The sequence below is a fragment of the Delphinapterus leucas genome, chromosome 13, assembly GCF_059928025.1.
Source record: "Delphinapterus leucas isolate spDelLeu-1000000601 "Yukka" chromosome 13, BTC_Dleu_Yukka2, whole genome shotgun sequence".
Taxonomy (NCBI): Eukaryota; Metazoa; Chordata; class Mammalia; order Artiodactyla; family Monodontidae; genus Delphinapterus; species Delphinapterus leucas.
The window spans coordinates 78621225-78641801 of NC_143141.1; positions in this window are offsets into that span (position 1 = coordinate 78621225).

A 20577-nucleotide genomic window follows, 5' to 3' on the forward strand; every position below is an offset into this window, starting at 1 on the left:
AAAATTCAGGCTGTAGAATATGTAAGTTATCCTCTATTCATTCTTTAGTCTGTTGATAAATCAATAACTGTTTCTATCATAACTGAGTCATTACTGATGGAATAATGAAAAGTAGGAAAGTTAACAGTTAACTATACCATGGGACTTTAGTTATGTAATGTTGATTTTAGAGAGTTGCATAAAATAAGCTCTAGTTGGCTGCTGAAATAATAGAAAATAATATCAAGCAGCTTTATGACCAGTGGAAATCTAACATGACAATTTTTAAATATCCATTTAGTTTATGATGCTGTATTTCAAAAATACATTTAAATGGTAATGGGAAAGATGATTAAAGTTGGCCCAGTGACATTTTTCAGATAGCTGAGAAGTGAGAAATATATTCTTCCCTTCACAGCTTTATGTTTCATTGGTATGAATTGATAGGTTCTTTTGCTGAAGAAGTGAGCCAGTGGTCCATGTACCAGAGCATTTATATTTTCAATTCTAAACCACTTCATTTTTCTAAACCCCAAAGAATTTTACTAGAGTGGAAGTTATATCTCATTAAATACAAATCATACGAAAAGAATTAAAAAGTAGGCTCTGTTCTTTTGCTCAGAGTAGAACAGTGTTTTATAAAGTGTAGAGCTAGAAGGAATTTCACATGACACAAAGGAGGAATATTTTCTCGCTCTGACCAAACAGATAGTAGAAATTGCTAAAAACCATCTATTGCACTAAGACAATGTGAGTTGAGTTTTTTTCCTTGTTTATTCACTAAATGTTTTGAGGTTTGTGAACTTTTGCAAATGGTTGTGCAGTAGAAATTATCTTTCTTAATCTTTTAAAATGCATGCCAGGTAAAAAGGAAACTTCTTGAAATACCAATGTCCTGTTCAAATCCAACTGTGCATCTAGGAAGCATTCCTATTAACAGTGTGCTTTAATTCAAACAATGATCTTTCCATGAACAATGGAAACTTCATTGGAGGTTTAAAAGTCTTATTTGTCACACTGTGTAGGAAACTGAGGCTTGAGAAGGGAACAAGTTGTTAATGATAGATAAGAACTAATAGGTTATGAATCTCCATTAATCAAGACATACGATTAAATATGTGCCACCAAAGGTGATGAAAATGCCCACACTTAAGATACAGAAGGTGAAAAATATGTGTTCAACTAATTCATTCATTCAACAAACATGTCGTGTTTGAAAGGTTTGTGGGATATCCAAGTGGAGATGTTTTGATGTGCCGGGCATTGAGATGACAAAAATGAAAACACAGGACCTCTGCCCTTAAAATGCACAGAGTAATGAAGAGATGGGCGGACAAATGTTCAATTACAGTACAATCAGATATTACTATAATGGGAATATATACAAAGCACACAGATAGCATTAAGAGCAGCAACTAAATTTGTTGGAGACATCAGGGAAGGCTACAGGAGGACTTTAAGTTTGTTTGTCAAACTAATGGGAGGAGAACATTCCAAGCAGAGAGAATGGCATCTTCAAGGACTCAGAGAAATGAAAGACCTTGAAATATTCAGGGAGCTACATGTTGAATTGTGTGGCTGTAACTAGGGTGCAAGAAGGCTATTACAGTAGTACAGGCAAGACATGTCCAGATCAGTGGCAGCAGAGAATGGCAGGAGAAACAAGTGATGGAGATATTTAGAAAGTAGACTTGACTAGGTTTTGTGAAGAGGGAGGAGGCTCTAATGACTCCCAGGGTTCTGGTTTGCACACACGGAGGACACCGTTTACTAAAATAGGGAATGTACATGGTGAAGAGACTTAGATTCAAGGATGGGTGAGGTAGTGTATTCATTTTTGGATATGTTGTATTTGAGATGCCTGCAGGACATCCAATTGGATGGCAATTATATATTTAGGTGAGGATCCCAAATAAGAAAACTGGGCTGAAAATACAAATGAGAAGCCATCAGCATATAGATAGAGGTTGAAGCCACAGGATAGGTGAGATAGAGAGTAATAAGAACAGAGCCCAAGAGAAGACAGACACTTAAAGAACAGATAAAGCAATAGTTGGGTAAAGTAGGTTGCAAAGATTATACGCAGGATAGGAGGAGAACTAGCAGATTGTAATGACATGAAACTCATCAGGAGAATAGGACTTCAAGAAAGAGGCAACACGTATCAGTATGGAAAGCTGAAGTTAAGTCAAGCAGAATAATGATTGAGATGCTGACACTGGATGTGTTAAATAAGTTTTGGCACCCTTAATAAAGCAGTTTTCATGGGTTTTAGTGGTGGAGAGGGTCTCCACCAGATTGCGTTGAGCTGAGACGTGAATTGGAAGTGAGAAAATGGAGGCAATGTATATGTGAACTGCATTTTGGAAAAGCTGTGGGAAAATCAAGGAGGAATAGAGGGTGGTAGTTAGTGATTCAGTATCAAAAAACATTTTTTAAGATAGTCGGGAGTTGACAAGTTTTATATATGCAAACAACAGAGCATGTTTTATACGCAGTTTTAATCATTATAGATATGCATTATTGGTTAATTCTCAGAATAATTCTGAGATGGTAACAATAATATTTAACATTTATTGAGTGCTTCCTATGTTCCAGTGTAGGATATGGACGCTTTACATGTATTACCTCATTTAATCCTCATAACAACTCTTATGAGGTAACTGGTATTATCACCCCCATTTTGCAGATGAGAAAATTGAAGGACAGAGAAGTAATGTATAGCTCCAGGCATACAGTTACAAAACAGCAAAGTCAAAATTGAACCAAAAGTCTAATCCCAGAGTCTGTGAAATAATAAGATAGTTCTTATCACCCTTTTAAAGATGAGAATACTGAGTCTAAGAGGTTAAACAGTTTGCCTACTGTTAGGTCAATCGATGAGTTTCAAAGCAGGATGGGCACAGGATGCCTGATTCCAAAGCTTGGAACAACCATGTTGCTGATGGAGCAGAGTCTGGAGATAAGAGAGAGAGGGCACGACACGTGGAATAATTCTGACCCAGCGCAGCCAAATAAATATTTAAAAGAAAAAAAGAAAAAAGAACCTCTAAAAGCGGAAGAAGATAACAACACAGGTGAAGCAATTAGTCTGTTACCTGCAACATGTGAACAAATCCAGGAATGTACAAATCACAGGATTGGAAGGAAACTCTTTGAGGCCAACCCTGCTGCTTTCTTAATGCACCACAAGCAAAGCCAGACAGGCAAATGTATTGCTTGCCCGGGGAAGAAGGTCAAACACTTCTCTGCAGGCTCTCAAGGCACCAGTATAATATTTACTCCAGCATCCTCTTGGACATTTGTCTCAGGGAAATGAAAACTTATGTTCCCGCAAAAACCCATACACAGTGCTTATAGCAGTTTTTTTCTTAATAACCCAAAACCTGGAAACCACCCAGATGTCCTGTGAAGGGTGAGTGGTTAAACATACTCTGATAAATCTTCACCATGGAATACTACGCAGCCATAAAAAGGGAAAATTATTGATACACACAATTTCTATAGATCTGTAGCTAATTATGAGGGGTGAAAAAAGAAACAATCTCAAAAGTGTGTATACTGTCTAATTCCATTTATATAACATTCTTGAAATGACAGAATTATAGAAATGGAGAACAGATTAGTGGTTGCCAAGGGTTAAGGAGGGGGGGACTGAGCTGGAAGTGGTTGCAGTGATTAAAGGGTGCAAAGGAGTCTGTGAGGGAACAGATTTGTGTCTTGCCTGCGGGGAGCGCTCACACAAATCTACGTATGTAATAAACTTGCACAGAACTATCTGCACACACACCACACACAACAGCGTGCAAAACTGGTGACAGCTGTACATCAGCGGGTTGGACCAGTGTCATTTTCCTGGTTGTGATATTGTGCTGTAGTTTTAAAAAACGTTCCTATTGGGGGAATCCAGGTGAAGGCTATACAAGACCTCTCTGTATTATTTCTTACAACTGCATGTGAATATGCAATTATCTCAAAACTTGTTGAAAGTTACGTAAGTAAAAGCCTTAGAGATTGCCACGTAGGCTGTCTCTTTTTTTACTTGGATCACCCCAGAATAGATCCCAGGGAAAAACTGTGTGGTACACTAAAATAGGAATATAAAGTTATTTGGACTTTCTTAAAACTGAGACAAATACATGTTGATCCATATTTGTTGAATAAATGCAGGATGAATGAATAAAGACAGGACAAGTTTCTTTTTTCATTTCCTGCCGACTTTTTAATAATGTTGGTTTCTAAATCAGTGACTCACCCATACTCTAGACTCAAAGTTCTGTAATCGCCTCAGCTCCAATGACTTTCACCTATATTCCAGCAACCCACATCCATGGTCACACTCCAAACCGTCTCTCCCTCCAGAACCCCAGAATGATTCTCCTTCTGAAATCTTTTTTTTTTTTTTTTTTTTGCTGTATGCGGGCTTCTCACTGCTGTGGCCTCTCCCGTTGCGGAGCACAGGCTCCGGACGGGCAGGCCCAGTGGCCATGGCTCACGGGCCCAGCCGCTCCGCGGCATGTGGGATCCTCCCGTACCGGAGGACGAACCCACGTCCCCTGCATCGGCAGGCGGATTCTCAACCACTGCGCCACCAGGGAAGCCCCTTCTGAAATCTTAAAACTCAGAAAGCCAACATCTGACCCTAATTTCCAGTAAGCTCTCTTTTTACCCTCATCAAGATCTTCAATCCCTTCACCCCTTTCTAATCTGTCCGTGCTTCACTATCTTTATGCCCTCTCATCTCTAGATTCCGGCTCATAGGGAATCCCTCCAAAGACTACCCTACCCCCCTTGGTTACCTGACTTTTTTGTTCTTCTTCACATCCCTCAGTCAATCCCAAATCCTGGCTTACTCTGGCTGTCCAGTATCTGTGTTTCAAGGCTGTGTATCTCTGCTGGAGAAAATTCCCACTGAGTTCTCAGGGTCATTTCAAACATTATTTCCCACTTCCATTAGACACTCAACTCTCCTTGAGAGAGAGTTTATCATCCTATTCTCAGTTTCTTTTCCCCACTGAGATATCCATTTTCAACCTTTACCACATCCCCTTCCCCCTCATTTCCCAACTCTTTTGGGAAAATACTCCATCAATTATTCTTTTTATACCATCGACTTTCTCCTTCATAACCTCAAAGCATATCTGTGTTTCCATCTTGCCAAAATAAATTCTTCTCTGTGCTCTTCTCTTCAGATCACCCTTTTTTCCCTATAACCAAACTTTTCAAAAGAGTCTCCTCCTTTTTCTCTCCCATTTACTTCCCAACTTGCTGTGATCTGGCTTTAGGCCTCACACTTTTTCCGAAAAACAAGATTTCAAATAATTTCCTAATTTCCACAACCAATGGGCATCTTCCATCCTTTGGTCCCATTGGACCTCTCTTTGAAGCCTTGGACCCTTCTTAACATCCTCACTTCTCTTAACTTCTGTGAGGCCACTTGTCATAACATGGAAGGTGAGGAGCTTTCTAGGGCCTCAGTCCCGGGATAATGGGGGGTGGGGGGGGCGCATTGAGGAGCCAGGAGCAGGCAGTGCCGGGACTTGAGGGGCTGACAGGGATCTAGAGCCAGTCTCCAGAAAGGTCAGGATCGTAATTCACAATGTTAAGTGGTGGTTGTCTGACAAACAGATTTTATGCCAAGAATGCTGCTTATTTCAGGTCAAACCACATGAAATTTTCAGTGTTCAGTTATTTGTGACCTACAAAAATGGCATGTCATACATGGTTCAAACTAATAGACGCTAGTGTTTTAATAGGTGCTAGTATTTTATTTCCAGAGAAATTCCATCCTGGTTGAAGCAACAGAGAGGGCAACAGAAGAGGGACTGGCAAGGGCTAGGCAGGGCATCCGCTGTGTAGTTTCCAGTAAGTGGAGGTCCAGTGCAAACCGTGGTTTTGGCACACATAATAATTGTAACAATATATAAAGCTAGTATTTGTATCATACTGCTGCCTACTTTTGTCAGATGGTGTTTACCTATATTAATACATTTAATCCTTATAACAACAGCAACCTTATAAGGTAGGGCTGTGGTTATCACCATTTTCATAGTAAGGAAACCAAAGCATAAGAAACTCAAGTGACTTGTTTAAGGTCATACAACTGATAAAGTGCCAGGGTATGGCTCAGACTGGGCAAGCTAGCCTTGAATGCCACACGCTTCACCACTGTGCCACACTGCTGCTCTGACACAGAGGTGTAGCTTAGGGCATGGGTTCCAGGGGCACAGTGGAACCGGGACAGCAAGACCCACTTCTAACTTGATCGACTAGTGGGGATGAGGTGCCTCCTGGGCAGGTCACGTGAGCGCTGGGCCAGATGAAGCAGAGCCTGCACCTGAGCCTGCAGTGCCCACATTTACCTGCGTAGGGTGTGAGCAGGCAGGGGCAGGCACCACTGCTCTCTTCTGTGTCTCTTCTTACTCCTCTGAGCTCTTTTTTCTCTGTTTCTTTTTCCCTATTCATTCTTTAAATGTTCTTGTTTCTGCTGGATCCGTATCTATATGTAAAATCCCTCACTGAATCTTCTCTGTTTTATAGGGAGTCTAGAACCTTTAGCCTATCTTACAAAAGCCTTGGCAGTCAACAAATACAAGTCAAAAAGCATATATGTAGGTTGAAATGAGTCCCTGTAATGGACATTTTTCAAATGATGTAGTCGTGTGGGTTTGAAAAGGTAGTGACTTACAAAAAATAATTAACGTAAAATTACAGAGGATGAGAGCAGAGGGAATAAATAACCATAGAATAAGATTATTTAGTTAAACTCCTGTGATTTGGGGATGAGGTAACAAGAAGATCCTTAGAGACGCAGAGACTTGGGCAAGGTCTGAAAGTCCGTTTTTCTTTTCTTTTTTTCTTCATGGATGTATCTGGGAGAGTCACAGCCTTAAGCAGCTTTGGAACAACCGATTAGATTAGTGGAGAGTTAGAGGCATTTTATCCTCTAGTATTAACCTTTCATGAAACTAAAATTTTGGAGAATATCTCTCTACGTAACAAATCACAAAATTATGAATCCCAATTCTGAATTCTTCAACATAAGAATATCCCTTATCAGACTTCAGTGAGAGGGTTTACTTTCCACCCCTTACTGGAGACCAGAGACCTGGGCAGCCCATCCACTCCCACCCTGTTCAGAAGATTCTAAGGCAACTCAACTTTCAGCCTAACCATGGATATTTTAATTGTGTTACAAACTTTATAATGATACTTACGATGATATTTTTACAAGTTGTGTGGGAAAAGAATTACTTGTTTTTCATAAACGTTAAAGCTAGATGAAGGAACTGCCTACCCCAAAATAATTTGAGAGTTTCCAGATTTCTGAGAATCTCCACTAAAAGTGTAAAAGTACCAAATAAGAAGCTGAAACTCATTTTGCAAAATGAGAAGTTAAGTGTTGCTACTTCAAATGAAAAGATAAATCCCACCTAATAGAGAAAATACCATGGATATATTTAGTAAAACATAAGTATCACAAAAAAGTCAGTTGACCATTCAGCTGGCATCCTAAGGAACTTATTGCAAAATTCCTCAAAGGTTTGGATCGTTCATCATAGCACTTCATCTCCCGTAACCACCTCCTGTGACCGCAGCTGCTGCACCTCTTCTAGGGCAATAATATTTGGTCTTACAGTCTGGCTGTTCTTGTAGGTCTTACTTCCTCTATAAGAGCGTAAACTAGCCGAAAAACTTTTTATTCATCTTGGGAAAATATCTGAAGTAGACGTTACATGTGCACATCAGTAGATCACAGACATTTGGGAGAAGAAAGGGAACTGAATGTGAAAGGATATATTGACAGACCGATGACATTAACTGATATTTATGGACTATTTACCATGCACAAGAACTGTGCCCAGTACCTTATCGGTATTAACTCATTTAATAATCGTAGAACCTTATCAGGTAGGAACAGTCTATTATGTATTATGATCCCCTTTTTACAGATAAGGAAACAGAGGCACAAGAGATTAAATAACATGCCCCCAAATCACATAACCCATAAGTGACAGAGCTGTAGTGTAAGCCCAGACCTCTGGCTTCAGAATGTGTGCTCTTAACCATTCTGCTAATGCACTTCCTAAAAAGAAGAGATACATGAGCAAAGGAAGCATCGGGTCCCCAGCTCTGAAAAAAATGGTAGGTTTCTGGGTCTGCTGGAATCAGCTTGTTCTACAAGAAAAAGTTGCTCAGTAGATAATCCAACCTGGAAGCCCAGCTTCCTTGTTGTTAGTTATCTAGAACAAAGTCTGGGTAACAGGATGAATTAATTGAACACATAAAGATCTTTATAAAGGGAAGTTACAAATATTTCATCATGAGCCCATACAAACTGATTTCATACATGACGTAAATACCCAGTTTTCTTAACTAGATCCATATCTTCTTTCTTTCACCACCCAGTATAGGATTGAGAGTGCTGAAAAATAATCAATAAATGCTCTTTTGCTGATTAATTGATTTACTGACTGACTGATAGGAGGAAGCCTTATTCTTTTTGTTTTTGAGTCCCAGCTTCATTTATAGTCAGGTGCTTCAACACCCCACTCTCAGCAGCTCATAGAACCAATAAACAAAATCAGCAAGAATATAGAAGAACTCATCAACCAACAGGATCTAATTAACATTTATAGAAAACTACAGCCAACTCAGTAGAATACACATTTTTTCAAATGATCATTGAAACATTCACCGATATAGACCATATTCTGGGACATAAACAAGCCTCAACAAATTTAAAATAATTGAAATCATACAGAGTACATTCTCCGACCATAAGGAAATCAAATTTCCTTTGGGTTCAGTCAAGCTACTCAACTAAATAATATAATGTTATTTTTGCCTTATTTTTGTCATGTTAACCAAATATGCTATTACTGTGCCTTTCTTCACAGGCTGGTTGATGTTAATGGTGTCACTTTAAAAATCTCATAAATATTTCTTCCAGCATTTTTTTGAGAAGCCTGGTATTTCATGTAAATGAGTCTTTTCTAATTTGTAGATTTTTGCACCTATTTTTTCCTTGCAAGAGATGCTTTTATTTCTCCGTTCTCCACCCAAAGCATTCACAGTATTAAAGCATTAATCTGCCCTACCTAATCAGACCAAGGTCGCTGGCTGCACTGCTCCTGAGCTAAGGGGATTGCTGGCCCACAGGTACAAGGGACTCCATAGTTCTCTGGGAGTCTGTCTTTAATCCCCTAGAGATGAGTTTATTCTGCTAGGAGAAAAATAGCCCCTAAAGAACGGAAGTCAATAAGCTCTATTACTCTCCTTCTGAGTTATTTTGCTGCTGTTGGTAGACTGTCTAAACTTCTCAGACCAATTGTTTTCTGGATTTGTCCTACCCTTGGAATTACCACAGGATTTCCTGGCTGCCCAAAGGTGTGTTCTAGAGGCATTGTTATCCAGCGATATCCTTCTACTGCAGTAATCACATAGCCAAAAGCCATCTCAGGACTCTGAGGAAGCCGTTAACTCAGTGAGGTAGTTCCAAGACCATGTGGACCATAGTCCCTAGTCGGCTACTCAGCTAACAGGGTCTTCTTGAAGCTTTCCAGAGTCCTTCTCAGGAGTCACAAGGGGAGTCCATATCACTGTCAATTGTAAGGAAATCATGTACTTCTGTTTACAGAACCCATTCAGACTATTACGGACTCAAGTGTATCCCCCCAAAATTCATATGTTGCTATGAACAAAATTGTGTTCACCCCAAATTCATATGTTGAAGCCCTAATCCCCATTGTGATAGTATTTGGAAATAGGGCTTTTGGAGGTAATTAGGTTTAGACAAGGTCATGAAGGTAGTAGGGCCTTCATGATGGGATTAGTTCCCTTATAAGAAGAGACACCAAAGAGCTACCCCCTTCTCTCTTTCGCTCTCACTCTCGCTCTCGTTGTTTTGCTCTTTCTGTCTCCCCCACTATCTCCTACTCCCACTCCCCTGCCATGTGAGGACACAGGGAGTAGGTAGCCATCTGCAATCCAGGAAGAAAGCTCTCACCAGAACCTGACCGCGTGGGCACTCTGATCTCACACTTCCAGCTTCCAGACTGTGAGAAAATTTATTTCTATTGTTTAAGCCCCTCAGTCTATGGTATTTTGCTATAGCAATCTGAGCAGACTAAAGCATACTTTGAAGTCCTAACTTCCAGTATCTCAGAACATGACTGTATTTGGAGATAGGGCTCTTCAAGGGGTTATTAAGTAAAATGAGACCATTAGGGTGAACCCTAATCCACTAGGACTGGTGTCCTTATAAATAAGAAGAGGAAATTAGGACACAGACAGGCACAGAGGGAAAACCATGTGAAGACACAGGGAAGAGGAGGTGGCTGTCCACAAGCCAAGGAGAGAGGCCTCAAAAGAAACCAACCTTGCCAGCACCTTGGTCTTGGACTTCTAGCCTCCAGAGTTGTGAGAAAATTAATTTCTGTTGTTTTAAGTCACCCAGTCTGTGGTACTTTGTTATGGTAGCCCGAGCAAACTAATACCCAGGCTATATTGGGAGTCATTACAGCATATTCACTTATATGCCAGCATCTCAGTCCATAAAGTAACTCAAAATATAAATCAATTCAGAGATAATGAGGTACTAAAATGGTGGCAATGATAAAGCACACATGAAAGAGGAGGAAGAATAGGACAGACAACCTTAATAGAGAAAATGGAGATTAGGGCTGAGGTTTGGTGACCAGGGCAGGAGAGAGAGTTCGCTGAGGGAGTGAGAGCAGGAGTGAGAAGGGGCAAAGTAAGGGAGAGAGTGGGAGGGGAAGGAGGTCCCGTAAGGAAGTGTTTCCTCTGCCTCCGTGGGAGGATTTTAGGGAGGGGTTTATTAGGGGGTGAAAGCAGGGCAGCTGCTGCTCTGCCATAAAGGTGGTGGTGCGCTCATCCATGGGATGGCCTTGGAAGCTGCTCGTGTTATCTGACTCTTCCACCCCTGTACCTCCCTCCTTTGAGGAAGGTTCTAGCTTCTGTGAGCAGTAAGAGTGCACATAGCTCCTCTGCCCTCTAACAAGGAGACACAGTTCTGTTATTAATGAAGTGAGAATGAAGTAATTATCTGGATAATTCAGACATCCATCACCGTATTCAACTAAGAAGTCCAGGTAAAAAAGGTGTAAGAGTCTAGAGGAATATATTGATTTGAATTAATTGCCTCAGTTTACCATTTTATATTGGACTTGTCCAAATTAAGTTACATAGATGGCCTTTAGCTTTGCCTGTGGGTCAGCCAGTGTTCTGCCAGGGGCTCCAGTCCCAAGAACTGGTCCGGAATAAGAAGACAGACATATCAATTCATACTGACTCATTCTCAGAGATATTTTCTGGATGTGATAACAGTGTCTCACATTCCAGAGTGTTAATCCATAGGAATAATCGTGCAAGGCCATTATGTGCAAGATAAGTATGGAAAAAGAACTGAGGTGTCTGAGCCAGCGTCTTGTTTACCTACTTAATAAAAATGCATGGGGCTTCCCTGGTGGCGCAGTGGTTGAGAGTCTGCCTGCCGATGCAGGGGACACGGGTTCGAGCCCTGGTCTGGGAGGATCCCACATGCCGCGGAGCGGCTGGCCCCGTGAGCCACAATTACTGAGCCTGCGCGTCTGGAGCCTGTGCTCCGCAACGGGAGAGGCTGCGATAGTGAGAGGCCCGCGCACCGCGACGAGGAGTGGCCCCCGCTTGCCACAACTGGAGAAAGCCCTCGCACAGAAACGAAGAGTCAACACAGCCATAAATAAATAAATTAATAAATAAAATTTTTAAAAAAAATGCATGAAGGCATTTAGAAGGGGACAATTGCAATAAACAGTATTTACATTAACACAACCAAGGAGCAGCGACCACAGGTGTTTCACCACGTCTTTGCTTCTTCCCTAAGTACATTTCATCAGACATCAGGATGTTATCAAAGGCAGCCCCTCGGAAATGCCGCCAAGCCCCATCTCCTTCTCTGGCAGTGGTTTGCTGCAGTATTTCTATGTTGCCTCTCTGAGTGTCCTCTCTGGGAGCCAGCTACGGCTCAGAACCCCCATGCCTTATCTCTCTACCAAATTCCATAAAAAGTCCTGGGTTCCCTAATCCTCTCATTAAGATTCAGGATGGTGGAGTATGAACTCCTTGGGATATGAAATCAGAACACCTGATTTTGAGTTCTAGCTCAGCTAGTTACATGCCAGGTGATCTCAGAAAGTCATTTAACTCCAGGGAGCCTCAGGTTCCTCACCTGTGATATCTAATATAAAACTCACAGGGTTATTAGAAAGATGAAAAGAAATAGTGAATACCAAAGCCTTTAACAAACCTTAAAGCAACATGCAATTGCAGCTCTTGTTAATAAGACACTAGCTTATTTCCCCAGATAAAGGGCAACTTAAGTATATGTGCCCGGGGTCACTGAGATGAACCTTATGTTGCTCATTTGATCCTCTTATACATTCATAGTTGCCTCTTCTAGGGATCACAAGGAAGACATTGCATAACTTATGTAGACTTTAGCCCTTGCTTCCTTATTTGTAGGAACGAGGGTTAAAAATACCTATTTTGCAGGTTTTATCTTTTGAATATTAAATCAGATAATTTATGAAAGTGAACTGTAACAATGATTAGTACATTTTGAGTTCTTGATAAATGTTAATGTTTTTTAACATTTATAATGATAGGACTGTTGTTCTGTTACCACTCAGGAGGAGACATGACTATCCCCCCTCCTCAGCACCTGGCACACTGGTACAGGTCTGCAAGGGCCCCTGTCTCAGTTTGTTGATTTATTTGTTTATTTTCCATCCTAACTCCCCATCCCTGCCCTCCAACTCCTGATCTTCTCCCCTTCCTCCCCAAAGCAACCATTCCAATGTGTTTGATGTCACTTTATTCTATTTATTTATTTGTTTGTTTGTTTCTGGTTCTGTATATTTCCTTGTAAAACATGTGAGCTGGTTTGGGTACAGAAAAGCCTCATTTCTCTAACCACTGGACACTTTCTGAAGGAAAAAGGAAGCATGGTTATCAGAGTATCATGGACTTGAAAAGGAGCTTGGGATTTTAGCTTCAGAGACCAAACACATCATTTTTCCTTCTGAGAAGACAAGGCCTCAGGGCCTGTGCGCTCGGTGACTGTGGCTCTCAGTCACTGGTGACTGGTCACTGCCTGGAAAGCACCAGGGAGGAGCAGCACCCAATAACGGACGATCTGCTCACTGAGCAAGGGGACTGACATCATCCTCGTCAGGAACAGGTCACGCCCTATTAGCAGAGAGGTGGGAGAGGTTACTCAGAGTCAGGTACAGGCTCACAGAACCTAGAAATGTCCAAAAGCAAGGCTTAGACGGTAACTTCTATGTACAAAATTTAACTCTAAATAGATCAGACATAAATATAGCACCTAATACTATACACCTCCTTGAAGAAAATATAGAAGTAAATTTTCTTGACCTTGTTTTAGGCAGTGTCTCTTAGATATGACACCAAAAGAACACGTAACAAAAATAAGTAAACAAAGCAGACTTTATCAAAGGAGATGTGGGGATATATGTATATGTATAGCTGATACACTTTGTTATAAAGCAGAAACTCACACACCATTGTAAAGCAATTATACTCCAATAAAGATGTTAAAAATAAATAAATAACGAGGAAAAAAATTAAAAATGTACTTCAAAGGACATCACTGGGCTTCCCTGGTGGCGCAGTGGTTGAGAGTCTGCCTGCTAATGCAGGGGACATGGGTTCGAGCCCTGGTCTGGGAAGATCCCACATGCTGTGGAGCGACTGGGCCCGTGAGCCACAACTGCTGAGCCTGTGCGTCTGGAGCCTGTGCTCCGCAACAAGAGAGGCCACGACAGTGAGAGGCCTGTGCACCGCGATGAAGACTGGCCCCGCTTGCCACAACTAGAGAAAGCCCTCGCACAGAAACGAAGACCCAACACAGCCAAAAAAATAAAAATAAATAAATTAAAAGAAGGCTCAACCTTTAAAAAAAAAAAAAGGACATCATCAAAAAAGTGGAAAGACAACCCACAGAATGAGAGAAAATATTTGCAAATCCTATATATAATAAAAGGCTTGTATCTACAATATGTAAAGAACTCTTACAACTTAATAATAAAACGTCAAAATAACTCAAAAAGTTTAAAACCCAAAGGATTTGAATAGACATTTCTCCAAAGGAGATATACAAATTTCCAGTAAGAGCACAAAACTATGCTCGATATCCTAGCCATCATGGAAGTGCCGATCAAAACCACAGTGAGATACTGCTTCACACCCACTAGGATGGCTGTAATCAAAAAAACATACAATAACAAGTGTTGGCCAGGATACAGAGAGATTGCACTACTGATGGGAACATAAAATGGTGCAGGCACTTTGGAAAAGTCTGGCTGTTCCCCAAATGATTAAACATAGAATTACCATATGACCCAGCAATTTTACTCTTAGGGCATATACTTAGGAGAAATGAAAACATATGTCCTCACAAGAACTTGTACACAAATGTTCATAGCAGCATTATTTATAATAGCCACTAAGTGGAAGCAACACAAATGTCCATTAGTTGATGAACAGATAAATAAGCTGGTAAATCCAAACAATGGAATATTATTTGGCAATAAAAAAGAATGAAATGCTACAGCCTGGGTGACCCTTGAAAATGTTATGCTGGGTAAAAAAAAAACCTGTCACAAAAGACCACACATTGTATGATCCCGTTATATGAAATGTCTAGAATAGGCAATTTGTGGCTGCCTAGGGATGAGGGAATGGGGAATTTAGGGGGTGCTGGCTAATTGGCACAGGATTTCTTTTTGAGGTGTTAAAATTTTTCTAAAAGTCGGTTGTGGTAATGGTTGTACAATTCTCTGAACACACGAAAAAACATTGAATTATATACTTGAAATGGGTGTATTTTATGGTATGAATTTTATCTCAATAAAGCTGATAAAAAAGAAGTCCTTTTCCAAGGTAGATCTCAAAACAGCTGAACATGGCCATTATTCTTTTAAATAACTATTAAAAGCTAAGTGCCACTATTAAAAAGAAGACAGAGATACTAAACAGCACGTTTCTACCCACTTTCTGCTTCGAATACCAAGACACCAAACCAGATTGGGTTCTGGGGATGGCCTGACTCCTCCCCCCATGCTAATAGGAAAGAAAGGATGTACAGATGAAAATAACATCAGCCAATCGGGCAGTTATTTGCTCTTGACTTCAAAATACAGGTAAAGACAGTATCAGAAACTTCCATCCCCAAACTGGCACCTTTCACAGCTTTCACTGTGATGGATGGTCTGACCTGGACAGAGGACAGAAATAGAATAAACCTGAGATATGACCACAAGGCATTGCTGTCCATACACAGGATCCATCTGGTCCTCTGCAGATAAACAGGCTAGAGGAATGTCCCTTTTAGGGACTTTTAATTGCTGTGCTGACTAGAGCATCATGTAATTTCACAAAATTCCACCATTTAGGCAGCTTGCTAATGGGTGCCCAGCTATTCTCAGTCTGATGAGATCCCCGTATTAGGAGATGAGTTGGATGCAGTGACTTTAATGGCCCTTTGAAACCCTGAATCTCTGTGATTCTATGTAATTAGTAACATAACAATGTTTATTCTGAATACAAACCCACAAAAAAATCAATTAAGTTTTTCACTTTTAATGAGCAATAGATTATAAGGAAATACACTGATGTCAAAGATTCATTTTCAGTAAAGCAATCTCCAAGCAATTTTATGTAGTCAACATAGATTTAGTGCAATTGGAGTATAATGAATATTCTAAATTATAAACTAGGGGACCCAAGTTCTTGCCCTGCATTTGCCCGTGTTTGGGAAAAACAACAAGAACAAGAAAGAACCTCAGGCTGTCGAGACCTCAGTTTCTCTGTCTATAAAGTAAGAATATTGTCTAGAGTCTGCCTCTAAGACCCTCAGTATGGGACTTCCCTGGTAGCACAGTGGTTGAGAATCCACCTGCCAATGCAGGGATATGGGTTCAATCCCTGGTCCGGGAAGATCCCACATGCCGCGGAACAACTAAGCCCGTGAGCCACAACTACTGAGGCTGCACTCTAGAGCTTGTGCTCTGCAACAAGAAAGGCTACCGAGAAAGCCTGCGTGCGGCAACAAAGACCCAATGCAGCCAATTAATTAATTTTTTTTTTTTTTTTTTTTTTTTGTGGTACACGGGCCTCTCACTGTTGTGGCCTCTCCCATTGCGGAGCACAGGCTCCGGACGCACAGGCTCAGTGGCCATGCATGGCTCACGGGCCCAGCCGCTCCGCGGCATGTGGGATCTTCCCAGACCGGGGCACGAACCCGTGTCCGCTGCATCGGCAGGCGGACTCTCAGCCACTGCGCCACCAGGGAAGCCCTAATTAATTATTTTTTAAAAGACCTTCTGTTTGTCTGACACTCTGGGAATCCCTGTTCCTCCATTTCCCTTCACAGCTCTGGACAAGGAGAATCCAGCCCAATAATCATAGCCTTCTATACTAGCTAGAGTTTCAATGCCATATGTTCCATATTTAATGCCAAATGTCTAATGTGCAGTTTACACAGTAACTCACAGTTAAATCAAAGACTGAATTAGCCAGCACGCTCTCTGTCCTGAGCACAGCAAGGTGTGCTCCCTGCCGATCCCCATCCTGCTTTTCCCCAGCCTTTTCCATGGACTCAGCTGGCTGGCTGGGTTACAGACTGTCAGGCGTGTCAAACAGTGTCAGCTCCCTGCCGTTGCCCTTTCAGTGGTGCCACCCAGTCCAGTTACCCAAATCCTGCCCATCACCCACCCAAGATCCACTCAAGTCCCACCTCCTCCAGGACCTCTGAGACCCACATCAGACCACTGAAGTCTGGCTGTGCAGACCCCACTCTGGATGCTTTATCTTTTCATTTTTTTATTAGCTGTGTTGTGTATTCAGGCCCTTCTCCTCCCCTGTAAGCTCTCCGAAGACAAAGTGCTCAGAGGCTTCCTAAATACCTGAAGAGAATCAGTAGTCACGTGGGGATGGCGAGGCTCATCTAGCCAGCCAGCCATCTGTTTATCACCAGCGCCAGTCAGCCCTTCGAGGCTAGCGCATTCTGAGCCTCAGTCCATGAGAAGACAAAGAAAACTTAGGAAAAAAAAAAATCAGCGAAGAGCAGCCAACCAAAACCAGCAAAAAGTCTTTCAAAGGAAAAGCTAAGATATACCTAAGGAAGGCAAGGCAAGGCAAGGATGAAGCCTGAAGTTAGACATGAGGGAGAACTTCCCGAGAGTCCCCAGTATCCCCAGGAGGGCATGGCCTCTCTTTATTTGGAAATCTGTTTAAAATGGGTGAAGGGTTATATTCCTTGCACAGTACTATGAGTGCAGGTCTTTGAGGTAGGTGGCCTTCTAGAAATCCATCCCGCTCAGTGATTCCAAATCCTTAGCCACAGCTCCTCATCACAGTGAGGTCCCAGTACAGGATAATTTATGTGTTGTTTTCTTTAAGTTCCAGAGTCTTCACAGAATCAAGGTAGTCAGAGCTGCAATGGGTTTAAAAGGTCACCTAGGGCTTCCCTGGTGGCGCAGTGGTTGAGAGTCCGCCTGCCAATGCAGGGGACGCGGGTTCGTGTCCCGGTCCGGGAAGGTCCCACATGCCGCGGAGCGGCTGGGCCCGTGAGCCATGGCCGCTGAGCCTGCGCGTCCAGAGCCTGTGGTCCGCAACGGGAGAGGCCACAACAGTGAGAGGCCCGCGTACCGCAAAAAAAAAAAAAGGTCACCTAGTCCTGTCCACTCATCACACAGGTGAGGGACCATACTCAGAGTCTGAGACTGTCCCATGATCCCGGCTCCGAGATCCTGACTCTCTCGTGCTGATTCAGGTTCACCATGCAGTCTAAATTAAGATATAAGCATACGCAGCGGCACCTGAGGGTAAAACTGAGTTGCAGGTATGAAAAACACCTGTCTCACAAGGACCATCTCACATTATAATCACAGCGTTTACTCCTTTGCTACCATCTGCCTTGCCTAGTGCGAGGTGCTGGTGAGGGAGAGGGAAGGGGAATACAAAGGTGAAAACGACGCTCAGTTCTCATCCTCCAAGCTTATCTCTCTGGTTGGCAAGTTAACATGTAAACACATGAAAAGTTAGATAATATCACCAGAGAGAAATGTAAGTTCAGGGCAACAGCAGGTCTGTATGAAGGCCCTTCAGGATCACTTGCCCTGTGAAGAAACTGACTGATAAGAGACCAGGGTCAGACGCCATGAGGTCTTACTGGACTAGAGCCAGAGGAAGGCTCCTCGAAGGAGGTGGGGCTGGAGCAGGCCCTGGCAGGGTGGAGGGATGAGACCTTCATGGTCAAGGAAGTGATAGCTGCACACACATAGAACCTGACTGCACGCTGAACGGTGCTGACTTCGGACTTTTCTCCCCGGTAAGAACCGCTGCTCAACATTCTGACCTTATCTCTTGTATAGCAGAATAACAAAGTAGGAAAGTTTCTTTCTGCTTCCTCACCGGAGGTTAATCATCCATCAGTAATGTCTTCATCTGGTTGACACTGGGCCCATCCCACCATCTTTCACTTGTACCACTCACCTCAATGCACTTCTTTTCCCCTGACATTTATCATTTGTGTATGTTTTTGTATATATGTGTGTGTGCACTTGTTATTAGCATGCACAGACCACGCTGGGCATGGCTCCATCTACAATTCTTGAAGTTTACTTTCCAGCTTCTGGGCATCATGTGCAATTATAATGCTGTCATAGGCAGAAAAGAGATAGGCTAATTAGTCATTGTCAGCACTGGTCCCTATTTGCCAGATGAGTTATTTGAATGGTACAGCTGGGAATAATTTGCATCAGATTGTATCTCCTTGTTTTATGTGACTGTAAAGATTTATTTAGCGTCATGGTCACTGTACATAAATATCCTGGAAGCAGTGGGGTGTAACTGAATGGCGTAGATTCGTTTGTATTCGGCAAATATATATTGAACACCTATTTCAGTATATGAACTACACTAACTCAGGATATTGGGCTGCTGAGGGGCTTTTAATAGTCTCCATAGGTCCCTGAACTTGACCAGGACCCTTCTGGTCACCTGCAGATAAACAATGCGTAGTTTCACTTCTAGAGGCTGTTAACTGGAATCCTTGGCATTATCTAATTCCTTGAAATTCCATTAACCAGGTGACTTTCTAATGGGTACGCAGAGCTTTGTGATTACTCAGACTGAGGGTTCACCTTATGGGACTTTGCATTCACAGACTGTCAAGTCATAGCCACTAGCTGAGATTAATCTTTGTGATATCAGCACGTGTCTCTGCTAGAGTCACTAGTCTGCTTGCTGTAGTAAGGCCTCCATTCACCCCCAGAAAGGACAGTGATTTCACATCCCCAGAAAAGTTAGGAATCATCAGAGACAAATGGATGTTCTGTCTCCCCTATGCGCATCCCTCAAGGATGCCCTGTCTTGTTTCTGCTCTCTTTCCCTAATGCGATTTCCTGTTTTTGTTCTGTCAATCTCTGTCTCTATATCCATTGTGGTTAGCTAGCTCAATAGCTACCCTCTAAATATACTTCCACTCCAACACACACACATAATAAATGATAATTTATCATTCATTGTCTTTTTTGCCAGGCATCGTGCTATCAATGCAGTTATTTACATAATTGTTTCACTTAATTCTCACAAAAATTCCTATGAGGAAGGTTGCTATTTTTAATCCGGTTTTAGGGATGGCTAAACAGAGGCTTAGGAAAGTGAAGTCACCCAAGGTTACAAGCCCCACAAGAAACCCAGCTAGGACACAATCCCAGGTCTTCTTGAGTCTAACACTCATACTGCTTTCCTTTACATCAGCTGACCTCGCTCGACCTGGGTTTTCTCTATTCAATGAATACCTTATACTAGTAGATTTCCTGACTCCTGACACCATTTGATGTCTCTGTGAAGACAGGTCACTGTCCTTTGAAACTTTGAATGTGTTTAGGAGAGGGAACTGAGAAATGTTCTTCTTAAAGGCAAAGAGATGAAGGGTGATATCTGTGTTCACAAATAATGCTATATTTTAAAATAGCTTTTGACAAAAGATCTAAGTGGATTTAGTAATGTAAGAATAGTCTACGCACTAATCCTTACAGTATTTCTGTAAGTGTACCCAAGTCAACTCAACGATCCAACACTTCCTCTGTGGTGCTTCTGTACCTGACCTTGTCAGAGGATGAATACTGCTGGCTGCTACCCAGCACTAGGGTGACCTTTCAGAGAAAATCAGGGGAAGAAAGAGAAGCTGAGCCCGATGCTTCCAAGTCTCCATTTAGATATGGTGACAGTCAGCTCAGGGGCATCTAAGCAACCCACAAGTTTTCCCTGCATCCAAGTTAGCAGATTCATTTTCTGATTCCCAAATCATAAAAATGATGTTCTCTACTTTTTTACATCATAATAATTCAGTATTTGTGTATGTTGTGAAATGATCACAATGCCAACATCTGACACTATACATGCCCCCGCACAATTTTTTCTTTTCTTGTGATAAAGACTTCTAAGATCTACTCTCTTAGCAACTTGCAAATACACAAAATAGTGCTATGAACTATGTTCATC